This window comes from Euprymna scolopes, chromosome 42, assembly GCF_053919585.1.
Source record: "Euprymna scolopes isolate OS-2025 chromosome 42, ASM5391958v1, whole genome shotgun sequence".
Classification (NCBI taxonomy): Eukaryota; Metazoa; Mollusca; class Cephalopoda; order Sepiida; family Sepiolidae; genus Euprymna; species Euprymna scolopes.
The window spans coordinates 56,952,076-56,965,164 of record NC_136523.1 but is presented as its reverse complement, the minus strand read 5'-3'; the positions used below and the strand labels follow the sequence as shown (position 1 = coordinate 56,965,164).

General features: G+C 30.8%; 1 long non-coding RNA gene across 1 annotated transcript; it reads left to right on the top strand.

Annotated features, from left to right (window-relative positions):
* The first annotated feature begins 675 nt into the window (after positions 1-675).
* LOC145267218 (uncharacterized) lies at positions 676-12,338 on the top strand. Its single transcript, XR_013864838.1, has 2 exons — positions 676-1,148; positions 11,472-12,338. It is a non-coding gene; the product is annotated as an uncharacterized LOC145267218 (long non-coding RNA).
* Positions 12,339-13,089: the final 751 nt, after the last annotated feature.

The window sequence follows — 13,089 nt, the reverse complement described above, 5'->3', positions numbered from 1 at the left end:
AACCAGCTATTTTTTTTTAAAGTTTTTCTACTTAATAAAAAATTACTTTGCAGAAAATGAGTGGCAAATTTTTTATTTCTTTTTATTTTTAGGGAGTAATTGTTTTTAAGCAGTATTTTTCGAAAATTGTAGTTTTAAATTAGATAACATACAAAGGTTAATACGAGTCGATAAGGTTTTTCGGTATTCGTTCATGAATGGTATTGTGCTGAAATTACTTTATTATTTAGAAAGCCATTATAAACACAATGGGATGGGAAGGTGTGTTGTAATCATTTTGTACTTTCACCTAATAATTCAATAAAAAAATATCGTAAAAATTAAATTTTACTTGAAAATACCATTAAGAATAGCATGGTAACATATATGCACAAACACTGGTCTTTCAAACATTAAACACTCGTTTAAATTGCATGGTTACAGCAAAAATTAATCACTTTATTGATAAATTCATGTTATCGAAGAAGGAGCTAAAATCTGTTAAAAATGTCTAAACTAGACACTACTATGATTTGGTCTGGTCTGGTTCTGTCTCCTCAATATATCTAATTCAACTCTACAACGTCTTTCATTACCTCTTATCATTACTAGCATTTATTTTTTACATATGAAACTGGAATATAGCCTAAAACAATTTGCTTCAGTTATCATCCATTTATTTATTTTACTTTTCAGATTTAAAATCTCAGTAAAAGCACGACGTTCGGTTTTACCCCTTGGTTCACAAAGATTTGCTGGTCCACCTTGCCGTTTGGATGAAACAGCACCCCCAACTTTACAAGTCATCCAGTTTAGTTATTTCCTCGAAAACAGTTATCCCCACTTAAAATATAATCAGATCTCTAAGATTATTGGCAAGAATATAATTAGTATTTGGCAAGCCATCAATCCACAATTGCTCTTGTTAAGGGAACGTTATATAGGACAGAAGATAAATATGTTTTGCTATAAGAAAGACAAACAGATTGAGAGGAAATCTCTTTCAGCAACCAAAGTGAAAAAGATGAAAACCAGCTAGACAGACTCTTTGATATATCTTCTTGTAGCTGTAAACTTCCTGTCTTGAGATGTGATGGCATTGCAGTAAATTGCAAGATGGAAATTGTCAAACAAGGCGCATAGTATGTACTTGTCCTCCTAACAAGAAGGTAAGATTAATTTTATAGTTTCACCTGCAATTTTCTTCCCTTTTTGTGGAAAATAAAATAACATTTGTATTTATCATTTTTTTCTGAATCTATTCTTAAACATGCACATTTTGAAATTTTCAGGTTCCACTAGAGGACAGAGCATACTTAAAAGACTAGAGAGGAAAAAAGAGACAAAAGGTCATTATCAACTGGGACCTATCAATAAATATATTATATAAAAATACTAAAAGTCTGCTAAAGTGGGTAAACTGGAGAGGCAGAATGAAAGACAGGAACAATCTTCCACAAATATTTCGATACAGTCATCTTCTAGTGAAGGAACAACAGATGACAGTTTTGATCCAGGAAGATAGCTAAAGGACCTTACAGCCTTTTAAAAACCCCAAGATATTCTATGGAACTTATCAGAGGTGATGTATCTTCAAATCTTGGCGCATGCTTAGCTAATGCCTTTCTGCTTGACTTTAAACATATGGGCCTTCTTCAGCCAAAATTAAATTAGAAGGACATAATTTTAGATAAATCCAAAAATTATAGAGAAAAAGCTAGAATAAAACAATCCAGTAATTTGCAGCATGTCCATCAAAATGAAAATCTACTTTGTGTTGGAATTGATTGTAGAATTGATAAGGACACTATACAATACAATGAAGTTGTGGATGAAAATGGAAAGAAAAAAATAGTGAAAAACAAAGGAGCAGAACGCCACTTAACTTTCGCCAGAGAAACAGGAACGGAGAGCAAATATCTTACCCATAGAGTGATAACGAATCTAGGGGCAACTTGTGTTCTCTTAGCTGAAGATGTTGCTGCAGTTTTAACAGAATATAACAGTGTGGATACTGTTAAGGCAATTTTGGTTGATAATACCAATACAAACACTGGCTGTGAAGCAGGGATTATTACAGCTCTTGAAAAAACAACAAGAAGTCCAACAACATTTACTGGTCCTTTGGAGAGACTTTGTATCAATAATTATCAAAATTTGCCTCAAGTAGAATTTCAAACAATGAATGGCCCTCTTGATCATCATCCTCCGACAGCAGAAGTAACAAGTAAATTAAGCGGAGACCAGAGGCTACGTTTTGAGTATGCTGTTGGTATTCCCAAGGATAAGTGCATCCAACATATGCAGCTTGGAAAATTGGGCCCTTGAATCAAGCAAGATGGCTAACATTAGCTATAAGGTTAATGTGTTTATGGACCAGAGGTGTCTATCCTCAGACACTCCATGATAAATTAAACATTCTGGTCAAATTTATCATCCAAGTGTACGCAGTTAGTTGGTTCAGGATCAAAACTGACAATACTTTTTTTTAATCAACAAGAGTATACTTTTAATCTGATTCAGACGACAAAACAACAATCATCTAAAATTCAAAATACTGTTTTTAACAGTTTAAAATATAGTGATTTTGCACTACTTCTGGAACATATGATAATTTTGAAGATAAATTCAGATGAATTGGAAGTCAGAGAAGATGTCATTAAATTTTATTATCTCAATTTACCTAAATAATAGTCAGATGTATTCATATTGAATCACAAAAATATTTAAAAAAAAAGTGTTTTTCTTTTTTCAGAAATAGTGAACTACCCCCCCAAAAAAGACTGAAAAAATTACTGCTATCAATTTTGCAACCACACATTGGTCATATTTGATTGATCTTTCTCAAACTGGAGTTTGCGAACCTGCACTTACAGAATGTTTTACAAGTGAAGAACTTGTAAAATCGTCTATGACAGGAACAAAACTAGAATTTCCTAAATTATCCGCCCACTTACAATGAGTGGAAAGAGCTGTGAAATTAACAACAGAAGCTTCACAAGTTGTATATGAGCAGGAAGAAAGACATAGACACATAATTACAAAATCATTGTGCCACCAAATTAGACCTTCATTTTCCTCAAAAGGAAATTACACAGAACAATTTAGCTCTATTACAACATAGTTCTTATTATTATGTTTAATAAAAAAATTAAAATACATGGTTCTGTAACTTGTATCAAGTTTTTGTTATTGTGTAGTAAATCTTCACATATCTTTTTGAATCATGAAATTTAAGAGACTTAATCGCTAATTAGCCTTTTCTTACAATTTTTGTTAAATCAATGCAGTAAAGGTTGAGATATTTTGTTAGTTGTGATTCATAAATAAAATTATAATTCGTGTATTTATTTTTCTTTCAATGTATTTCATATTAATATATCAATTTTAATTATTTTTTTATGAAAATAGTAGAAATCAAAGTCAGTTTCGTGTAAAATGCTATGAAAACAAAGGATTTCTCAGCATTTTCCGTCACGATTTTTAAAATTACATGCTCAATTTTCCTTTCAAGATAGAAATCTAATTTTTGGTATGCGTTCTTTTTGCATCAAACTCCAACTATCATCACCATTGCCTTGTGGATTTTCTGAAAAAAGTTGCAAATCAACCTGCCCTAATGTGCCGAGATAGAAGTTTTTAACAAGAGACAATGCATTGGTCTTAAAGTAGATGTAAATAAATGTTTGTTTTTTTCAAAAATATAGTGAGTCGAGTTATTCCCCGTCTTAGTGTCGTGCGACTGTATCTACATAACACGTGTGTTACTTTACAGTAATGCATAATATTTATTTTTATGGTTAATTTCTATACGATATTATTCGCGTTTAAATATCCCGCTAATTTAACTGAAAAATACAGCATTTATATGAGGTAACAAATGTTTCAAGAATTTTTAGAAATATATCTTTCAACGGATTTGATCATAATTAACAAACATATTATTTATATTACCGATTTGATCGTAAGTTTACACGCATTTTATATAAAATAGGTTTCCTATCGAGCTGCCAGGAGAAACAAATAAAAGGGTGTACGTTTTTTCTGCTGACAATCATTTCTTCTGTATTTACGAACTCGTCGTATTATTAAACAACATATCTTCGTTCTACGGATTATAACGTGGAACAAAAATCAAATGTGTGTGTTTTTATTTTAACTGGCCACAGAACAAAATAACATATGAAAACTGTTTTGTTTTATTCGGACTACAATTCGAAGTTTTTATGGCATTTTTACAAAGGTGTTTCTACAGTTGTTAGGAGATGTGGAAAGCTTCGGGTGGTAGCACTTTATTTGACCCGCAAGGCATCTTGTTCTCTTTTTTTATAATGACAAAATAGATATATTTGTAATTCGTAATCATTTTCTTAGTGGCATACATTTAAAAATAACTTCATATTTTAGCGTCAGGTTTTGATGTCACGGAGAGGGAAGACTAAAATGATACGCACAAAAAGAGAGGAACACATTTATGTATTCTTTATTGTCATGATTGCTCACTAAATTCAGACGTTTTTTGAAACTCTGTATTTGTTCATCTCTCCATGTACACGAAAAAGTTCAAGTAATCCTGTACAAAACTAAAACAGAAAAGCTCATGATCGTTTCAGTTGTCGCTCTACGGCAGAAACACACAACATAACGTATTGATGTAACTCAGTTGTACTCTATGCCTGTATATTCATATGTGCTTGTATGTGTGTGATACCTCCAATGCTGAAAGTATAACCAAAAGAGGTGCTTTCATTTCTTGCTGTTTGTGTTCTCATCCAATTATTATCTGTTTTGTCCTTGAACATCAAAATCGGTCAAAAATCTCCACGCATCGCATACTAATTCCGAAGTTAATCATCTTACAAGAAATCTCATTCAAGTCTTATGTCATAGTCAACACAACTTCTTTCGTTCTCACACTTACATCCACTTTCTACCGCAAAGCAGAAATGAGGAACTAGTTTCGAGACATCATGATGTCGACGGAACTCTCTACATATCTACTCCTCTCATTTACGATGAATTTATCTTTCCTAGTAAATCATGTCCTTGCACACACCGGGTTCTTTACTAAGTGTTATATTTCAGCAAATTTAATTTTGAGTTGATTTTCTAGGTTGTCCAAATAGTCAATTATGGGGTTTGTATCTTAAATAGATTCTTTATTTTTGATGATATATTTCTATAATGTTAACACAATCTGACTAGTAAATTTTAAAAACATGCTCAAATCAAATTATCTGTATTCATGAAAGAAAGTCTTTTAAATGTTACCCATTTTCAGCATTGCAAGTTTGTACTTCTTTCTAAAATATTATGCATGACAGATTGCAGGATATCAGATTGCGATTTAATTCCTTGCTTGCGTTCCACGGACTAGCATACCTAGAAACATCAAACCCTAAACCCTGCAAGAATTGAGAAAAAAACACCAGGAACGAAAACCCTGTAAGAAGTTATGAAAAATATCAGAAACGAAATAAAGGCGTTAAATCGCCATCCAAGGTTTCAGCAATCGGTCTAAAATAATGTTTTGCAACGCGCAGAAACAGACCAAGCTGAAAATGGGAAACATTTAAAATAAATTAGTTTTAATGAAGAAAGATTGTTTAAATATCCCACGTTTTTGAAAAAAAATTAAAATGTCTTAGTCAGATTGTGTTAACGTTACAAAAAATAATATCATTAAAATCACGAATGTATTTAAGTTAAAAAACCTTCAGTGGTTTTTGGACAACCTATATGTTTACAACTATTTGGGAACGGGAAGAAAACAGCAATTACTATCAAATAGGTTCGAAAATACTTAAAAACAAATTATGGTAATAACGTCGCTGAAAATACTAAATGGCAAAAATGTTGAGAAATGTAAACATTAAAGCAAAAAGACAGTTGTATTTTTATAAATAAGTAGATGCATTCTGGCATGCGTTGCCTTCTCTCTGACTTGTTTATTGTTAATTGCGTGTGAAATATACTGATGAAGTAGGTGTTTAGGCGTCTTTCTAGGGCAGTGTGTGATTATCCTAGAGCGCAGTACTCTGAAAACCACACATCGTATTGTAATTATCTTCCTGACAAGGAAGCAAATAATGTTCTGCCGATGAAGACATTAGATAATCCGTTGAGATAAGAAAAGCAAAATGTTGTTCGTCCCTCGTGAGATCTGCACAGAGAATCTCATCGACTGCTGTACAAAAATAAATCAATAAACATTATGAGCCACTTCGTTTCACAATGTCGTCTGTGGTTTAGTTTTTGTTTTGTGTCTATTATTGCAGCTATGAAGGAGGATGAAACGGCGGCTACTATAAGTAATCAGAGCGGAAGGTAGTTTCAAACGACTATTTTATTGCTGAAAAAAAACTTTACAAAATGATGAATTCTCTCACTAGTATTTAAGGGGATCGTTATTAAATAAGCATATTAATTGCGTGCCCAACATTAAACTGAGACTTCCGATTAACAAATGAACGCGATATTATAGTAAGCGATTTCTGAAAAAATATATATGTATATATATATATATATATATATATATATATATATATATATATATATATATATAAAGGAGATTAGAATAATAGTCTAAAGAGCTAAGTGTATTTTAATGTAATAGTGAAATTACTAGTTTAATTAAAATACAGGAAATGCTCGTTGTAATTTAGATATATAATAAGCTCGATAGTTAAATGTCCTAGAGCTAATTCAATATTAAGTAATGTGATTTATAATTTAAAAGTTTTAAAATTTTTAAAATTTAAAAATCAAAATTTAATTAAATTAAAAATCAGTTTCATAAGAAGGAACAACAATAAAGTCAATTATCTGTACGATCGTTTCGGAAATCCGTGCTTTTTATTTGTGGTATACATGAAGTCACGTAGAATAATTATACATAGTTTTTTTGGTAAGCACGGTCTCCTCATCAGCAAATTTAGGAGGATTTCTATTGAATTGAAAAGACACCAAAAATAAACCTAGCATTAAAAGTAAGGCAGATGAATCTAAAAAAATTGAAGTAAAAGGTTTGGATATAAAATTTATAAGAAAATTAATAAGGAAATTGGTATAGGTTAGAGATAGAAATGAGTAGAAAAAATATATATATTTTTGAATTTACATAATAAATTTGATTTAAAAATATATAGATATATAATTACCTTTTGGTTTTTCTTTTTTTGAAATCAGGAACTGTATTTAAAGTAGTCATTTAGATGTTTGCTATAGCTTTTTATTTTATTGAATGATGAATTTTAAAAGGGCGACGCTCGTGCAGTAAATTGTTTCCGTTAGCGTATTTTGATTTAGAGACGCTACAGTTAATATCTATAGAGAGAGAGTTTTTTTTTTTTTTTTATTTATTTTTGGTGTCTTTTCAATTCAATAGAAATCCTCCTAAATTTGCTGATGAGGAGACCGTGCTTACCAAAAAAACTATGTATAATTATTCTACGTGACTTCATGTATACCACAAATAAAAAGCACGGATTTCCGAAACGATCGTACAGATAATTGACTTTATTGTTGTTCCTTCTTATGAAACTGATTTTTAATTTAATTAAATTTTGATTTTTAAATTTTAAAAATTTTAAAACTTTTAAATTATAAATCACATTACTTAATATATATATATATATATATATATATATATATATATATATATATATATATATGACTTACTGACTAAATGGTTCTCTATCGATTGATACTTTTTTCTATAGTTTTAATGGTTAAAAACTTCCAAGGCTATATATATATATATATATATATATATATATATATATATATATATATATATATATATATATATATATATATATAAATTTCCAGTATTTACTTCAACAGTGCTCAATACATAAAAAGAGCTAGGTAGTTATTTATGAATGTATATATATATATTGTTACTAATGAAATTATATATGGCAATTAAGCTACACATCACATACCACATTTCATTCTCGTGGGAACTCGTCAGGGCTATGGCATACGCCTGGCAAACATAAGCATAAGCATGACGGGTTCTCACGGGAATGAAACGCGGAATAATCTATGTAGCTTAATTGTCATACATAATTTCATTAGTAACAATATATATATTTATATATATATATATATATACACGCTTTATTGACAATCTAATAAACAATATATGAAAATACATTAATAGCTGTTTCGAATGATCATGCGGACGAAGGAGAAACTGTGACTAATGTAATAATATAACATCCATATTGAATTTTTCGAAATAATTTTTCCACCTTGAGTTTCATTTTTACCACGTTTCGGCCAATCTAAACACCCGCTCTACTTCAAATTTTCGTTTAAAACTTGAAAGTGTTTCTGTCGCACGCTGGAATGTAGATGGAACTTCGAAGAGATCCCTATATTTACTTCCCCTTTATTTGATTACCCATGATTGGATGGAGGTCCTAAGTAATTCGCACTTTTATTTTTCTGTCAACCAAACTGAGAATTGAACTCATCCCTTGAGTAGAATACCACTTTTTCAATTAGTTGTTTAGTACTCCAACCAGCGCGTCACGGCTGAACGACACGAGCATGTTATTCAGGTAAGTAAATAAAAGGGTCTCTTCGAAATTCCATCCACATTCCCGTGTTCGACAGAAATATTCCTTAATTCGACAAGATACACCTGAAAAATTCGGAGGTTTAATCGATAACACGTTGTGAAAATGACACTCAAGTTAAGAAAAGTAATCGGAACAATCCAAATAATAAGAATAACAAAATCTTCTCTCAAAAATTCAGATACATAACATAATTTCCTTTGCCGCCTTCTCATCCAGAAGCTCACGGACTGTTATGAAAGACACAATCAATAAATTATAATTTGTAGAGAATATTCTGTTTAGGGTATTTTTTTCTTTTATAATGAATCTATTATAACAGCTTCCAAGGAAAAGATGAATACATATTCTGTTATCAGCAAATAGAGAAATATATTGATACTCTTGCAACTTCTAGAATGTTTACTTAATGAACGATCAATAAATAATAATAAACGGGTTCAATAATAGCCTACAGAAAATGGACTGTGACTGATGATAGGTAATGAGAAGGAGGGGGTTATAAAGAGATATGTTTTGATACTCAAAAATGTTACCCTAAGCAAAATATGATGAAATAAAGATAATTTTCGTGAAAATATATTTTTTATATCAACTTAGTTTCCATTCATAGCCAAGAGTTACCAATAAAATGATGTTTCCTTAAAAAGAGGAAATGTTATATATATAATAATATGAATATACAAGAAATAAATGTTACCATAGTCAAAAAAAGTTCCTTTTATGGTAGAAAAGTTCATTGGTTTCTGTTTTTAAGTAGTTTATAAAAAAAAAAAATTCACGAACCGGTTTTAAAAAATCAAAATGGCAGCGACTTTGAAATGGAGAGCCCTGTGTTCAATTTGAAGGAGGGGCACTTGAGCATTCTGTGTTAACAATTTAAGAGAGACCGTCAACATAAGGAATATGCATGAACATATTTTAATGTTTTCCGTTACACGAAAATTACGAAAATCTACGACAATCTTAGTACACTTGGTTTTGACTTGATACAAACAACTTCCACAGCAATAAAACATACATTAAAAACTACCAAGCACTCTCCCAAAACCCTCACATCCGACGCCGGTATATATTCCATCCCATGTAACAATTGTAAACAAGTATAAATAAGTGAGACACAGCGTAAATAGAAACTAACACTATACAAACACAGAAGAGATATAAGGAATGGTAACGGCCTTAATGCACCCTGTTGCCATTGTGCAGAACACGATCATTCATTTAATTTATATCACGTGAAAATTTATAAAATACGTGATAGATAGATGTAAAAGAAGACGTTTAGAGTCAGAACAAATATTCAACGCTAATAGTATTACGCAAAGAAAGAGCTTCTGCCATTTAGCCCCTAGTATAGGGAAAGTAATAATCAAAGAACAAATTAAAATAAACGTCCTGCTTAGCCGTTTTTCCTTAATCCTTAAATAATTTAAACAAAATGAATAAGTTTAGAGGGGAAAAAGTGTACATATTTATTTAATGTATTTTAAAAGTGTATATATAGACATTGAACAACCCAACCTTCGCATACACATTGATAGTTTCCATCCCGATATGGGTAGGATTCTAACACGGTTTCCTTTTTATTTTCGTATGGTTTATGATCGTTTTCTTTTTTTTTTTTAATTTTTTCGTTGATCATTTTATAAATTCATTTGGTTTTTCGTTTTTCAAAACAATATATATGTATATATTTTTTTATATATATAATATATATATATATATATATATATATATATATATATATATATATAAAGCCGAACGTGTGTGTGTGTGTGTGTGTGTGTGTGTGTGTGTCTGGTCACGACTAGGCCGTGGCCTTCGGGCCAAGATCAATGTGTAGTATTTGTTCCGGCAGATACTCCACTCAAAGACCTTATGTGGGGGCGACCCCACAGATAAGACCTTGGTCAATATAGGGGCAACCCTTCATACCAATTGTCACTATCCAGCTCCTCTACTCCCCGGGGTGCTGGTCCCCATTTCCCATTCACTCCTCACATTAAAAATCGGCCTTGTGCCTAATTTGCTCGGTGGGGGAGCAAATAAATACCTGCCCACGAATAGGTTTCTATATGGTTGACCATTATAGAAAACTGGTGAAATATAATGACAGAAGATGCATCGAGACACAGGAATGGTTATGTTTGATCTGGCATAATGATGATTCATTACAATTGTTGGGTCTGCGTACGCGCCTGGTCCACAAAGTATGGAAATAACAAATTTAAAAATAAAGAAAACGTTTACAAGTGTTTTTGATAAAGATGTATATAATAATACTTTGATAAGTATGTTTAACTTAATTAGGGATGGTATAATAAAATTGTGGGGGCTGCGTGCGCGCCTGGCCTACATAGAAACGAAATAGCCACACGCTTTAACCTTTTTTTAACCTTAAATGGAACATAGTTTTCAACATACTATAGAAATTGTAATTTTGCTTTAAATTCAATTTTTATAAGTTATTTCTATTAAAGTAGCTTCATTTTACTCCAGATTTATGAACACTTTTATAAATTATTCTTATAGTTAAAATAAATGGAATTTAAAATAGAGCTATAATCACTGTTTTTCTGGATGAGAATTGGAAGGCCTGAAATAACCATAAAGCAACCTGAGAGAAGTTTTTGATCAAGAGGATATCCTTCAGCAGCAATCATGGTTTGTATGTATGCTGTTAAAAATATAATACACCTAACAAAAAATTTGATATGAGAAAAATAAAAAAAAGAATGTTCCATTTATAAAACATTGGGAGGTTACTGCTCCAAAGGTAGCAACATATATCTTGTATTGTATTACCTAATACTGTACGTTTTATAAGGTATGCACTAAATATTTTAAAAATTATAGATATAAATTTTATATTTCTGACAATATTCATCCTTTTTTTCATAGCTGGATCCGCATAAATTTTATGGAAGAAAGACGACAAGAGTTTCTGCACTTGCTGAAGCTCGTGATGTAATTGAGCAATCATCAGATCCTGCAGCCATTGGTGTGCTACCTCCTACTGCAGGAGATGCAGCAGATCAAGAAAGTGATATCGAGGAAATTCCCGAAGACCCGGAAGTTGAGTATGAACCGGCTGGAGAAATTGAAATAGAAAAAATACGGAAAGCGAGTCTGATCAGTAAATCCTGCCACTTCAAAAAAAAAAAAAAAAAGGAAACAGAATAGTAACATTGTTTGGAAGAAGAGTGCTATATTTAGCAAGCCAATGCAAGTTGGAAATTCCGTTATAGATCAGAAGCTTGAAAAACTTGAAGGAATGACACCTTATGAAATTTGGAAGCTAATATTTTCTACAGAAATGTGGCAACATATAGTTTTTCAAACTAACCTGCATGCTAATAGGGATAAAAACGTTGAAAAATGCATAATATTAGAACATGAAACGGAACAATTTTTAGGGATCATCTTAAACTGTTTAAGTTATCATTATTTCATTTCTTTTATTAAAAGTTGCCTTTCCAACAATTAACTGGTTGCATGTCGTTTAACCATTGGGGACTTCACTCGTGGAAAATTGTATAACACATTTATGACTATTACTAACTCTAAATTTGGGAGTGCAACTCGAATTAGGGTTAGTGGTAGATAAGTCATTTGTTAGGTGTGTCAAAATTTCGTGAAAAATATTGAATTATTCCACCCCGTTTTCCAAGCTTATAACTTCTCGAAAAATGTAATTCAAACCTATTTTTTTTTAAATTAAAGGAACAATGGACAAGGTTTCATTAAAAAAAACAACAAAAAAAACAACGTGGTTGAAAAAGGTTTTAAACGTTGGACTTTACAGGTAAATTTCTAAAAAACACTACTTTTTTGCTTCAAATTCGAATATATTATTTATTGATCTTTTATCTTCGCATTGTGATATATACAACTTTTGCGATTAAATTAATTATTTACTTTTCATAGACATTAAAAATGGGAGGCGTGAATAAATTCGGCTCCCTGCATTTCCAAGCTTATAACTACTCGAAAAATATAATTCAAACTCTAATTTTGTTCAATTAAAGCAGCAAGGACCAAATTTTCATTAAAATAACAAAAAAAAAACAAACAAACAAACAAACAGCGTGTTTAAAGAAAAAGGTTTTAAACTTCGGACTTTACAGGTAAATTTCTAAAAAACACAACTTTTTTGTTGTAAATTGGAATATATTATTTATTGCTCTTTTATCTTCAATTTGTGATATATAAAGCTTTGGTGAGTAAATTGAGTATTTACTTTGTAATAGAAATTTGAAATTGGAGGGGGGCTCGAATAAAAAAAACGTTTGCATAAAATATTATATTCATTTTATTGGAAAGAACATAAAATGTCACATTTACCCTGAAAATATCTTAAAAATTGACTCAATAGAAAAATTTTGATAGATTTTTAAAGTTTAAAAATTGAAAATAATAAGCTCGTAAAATTCAATTAATTTCATTACTGTTTCTTATTTTAATAAAAAAATAATAGTTATATTACTTTTTATACAACTTTAATAGTTTGTTTTCGAAC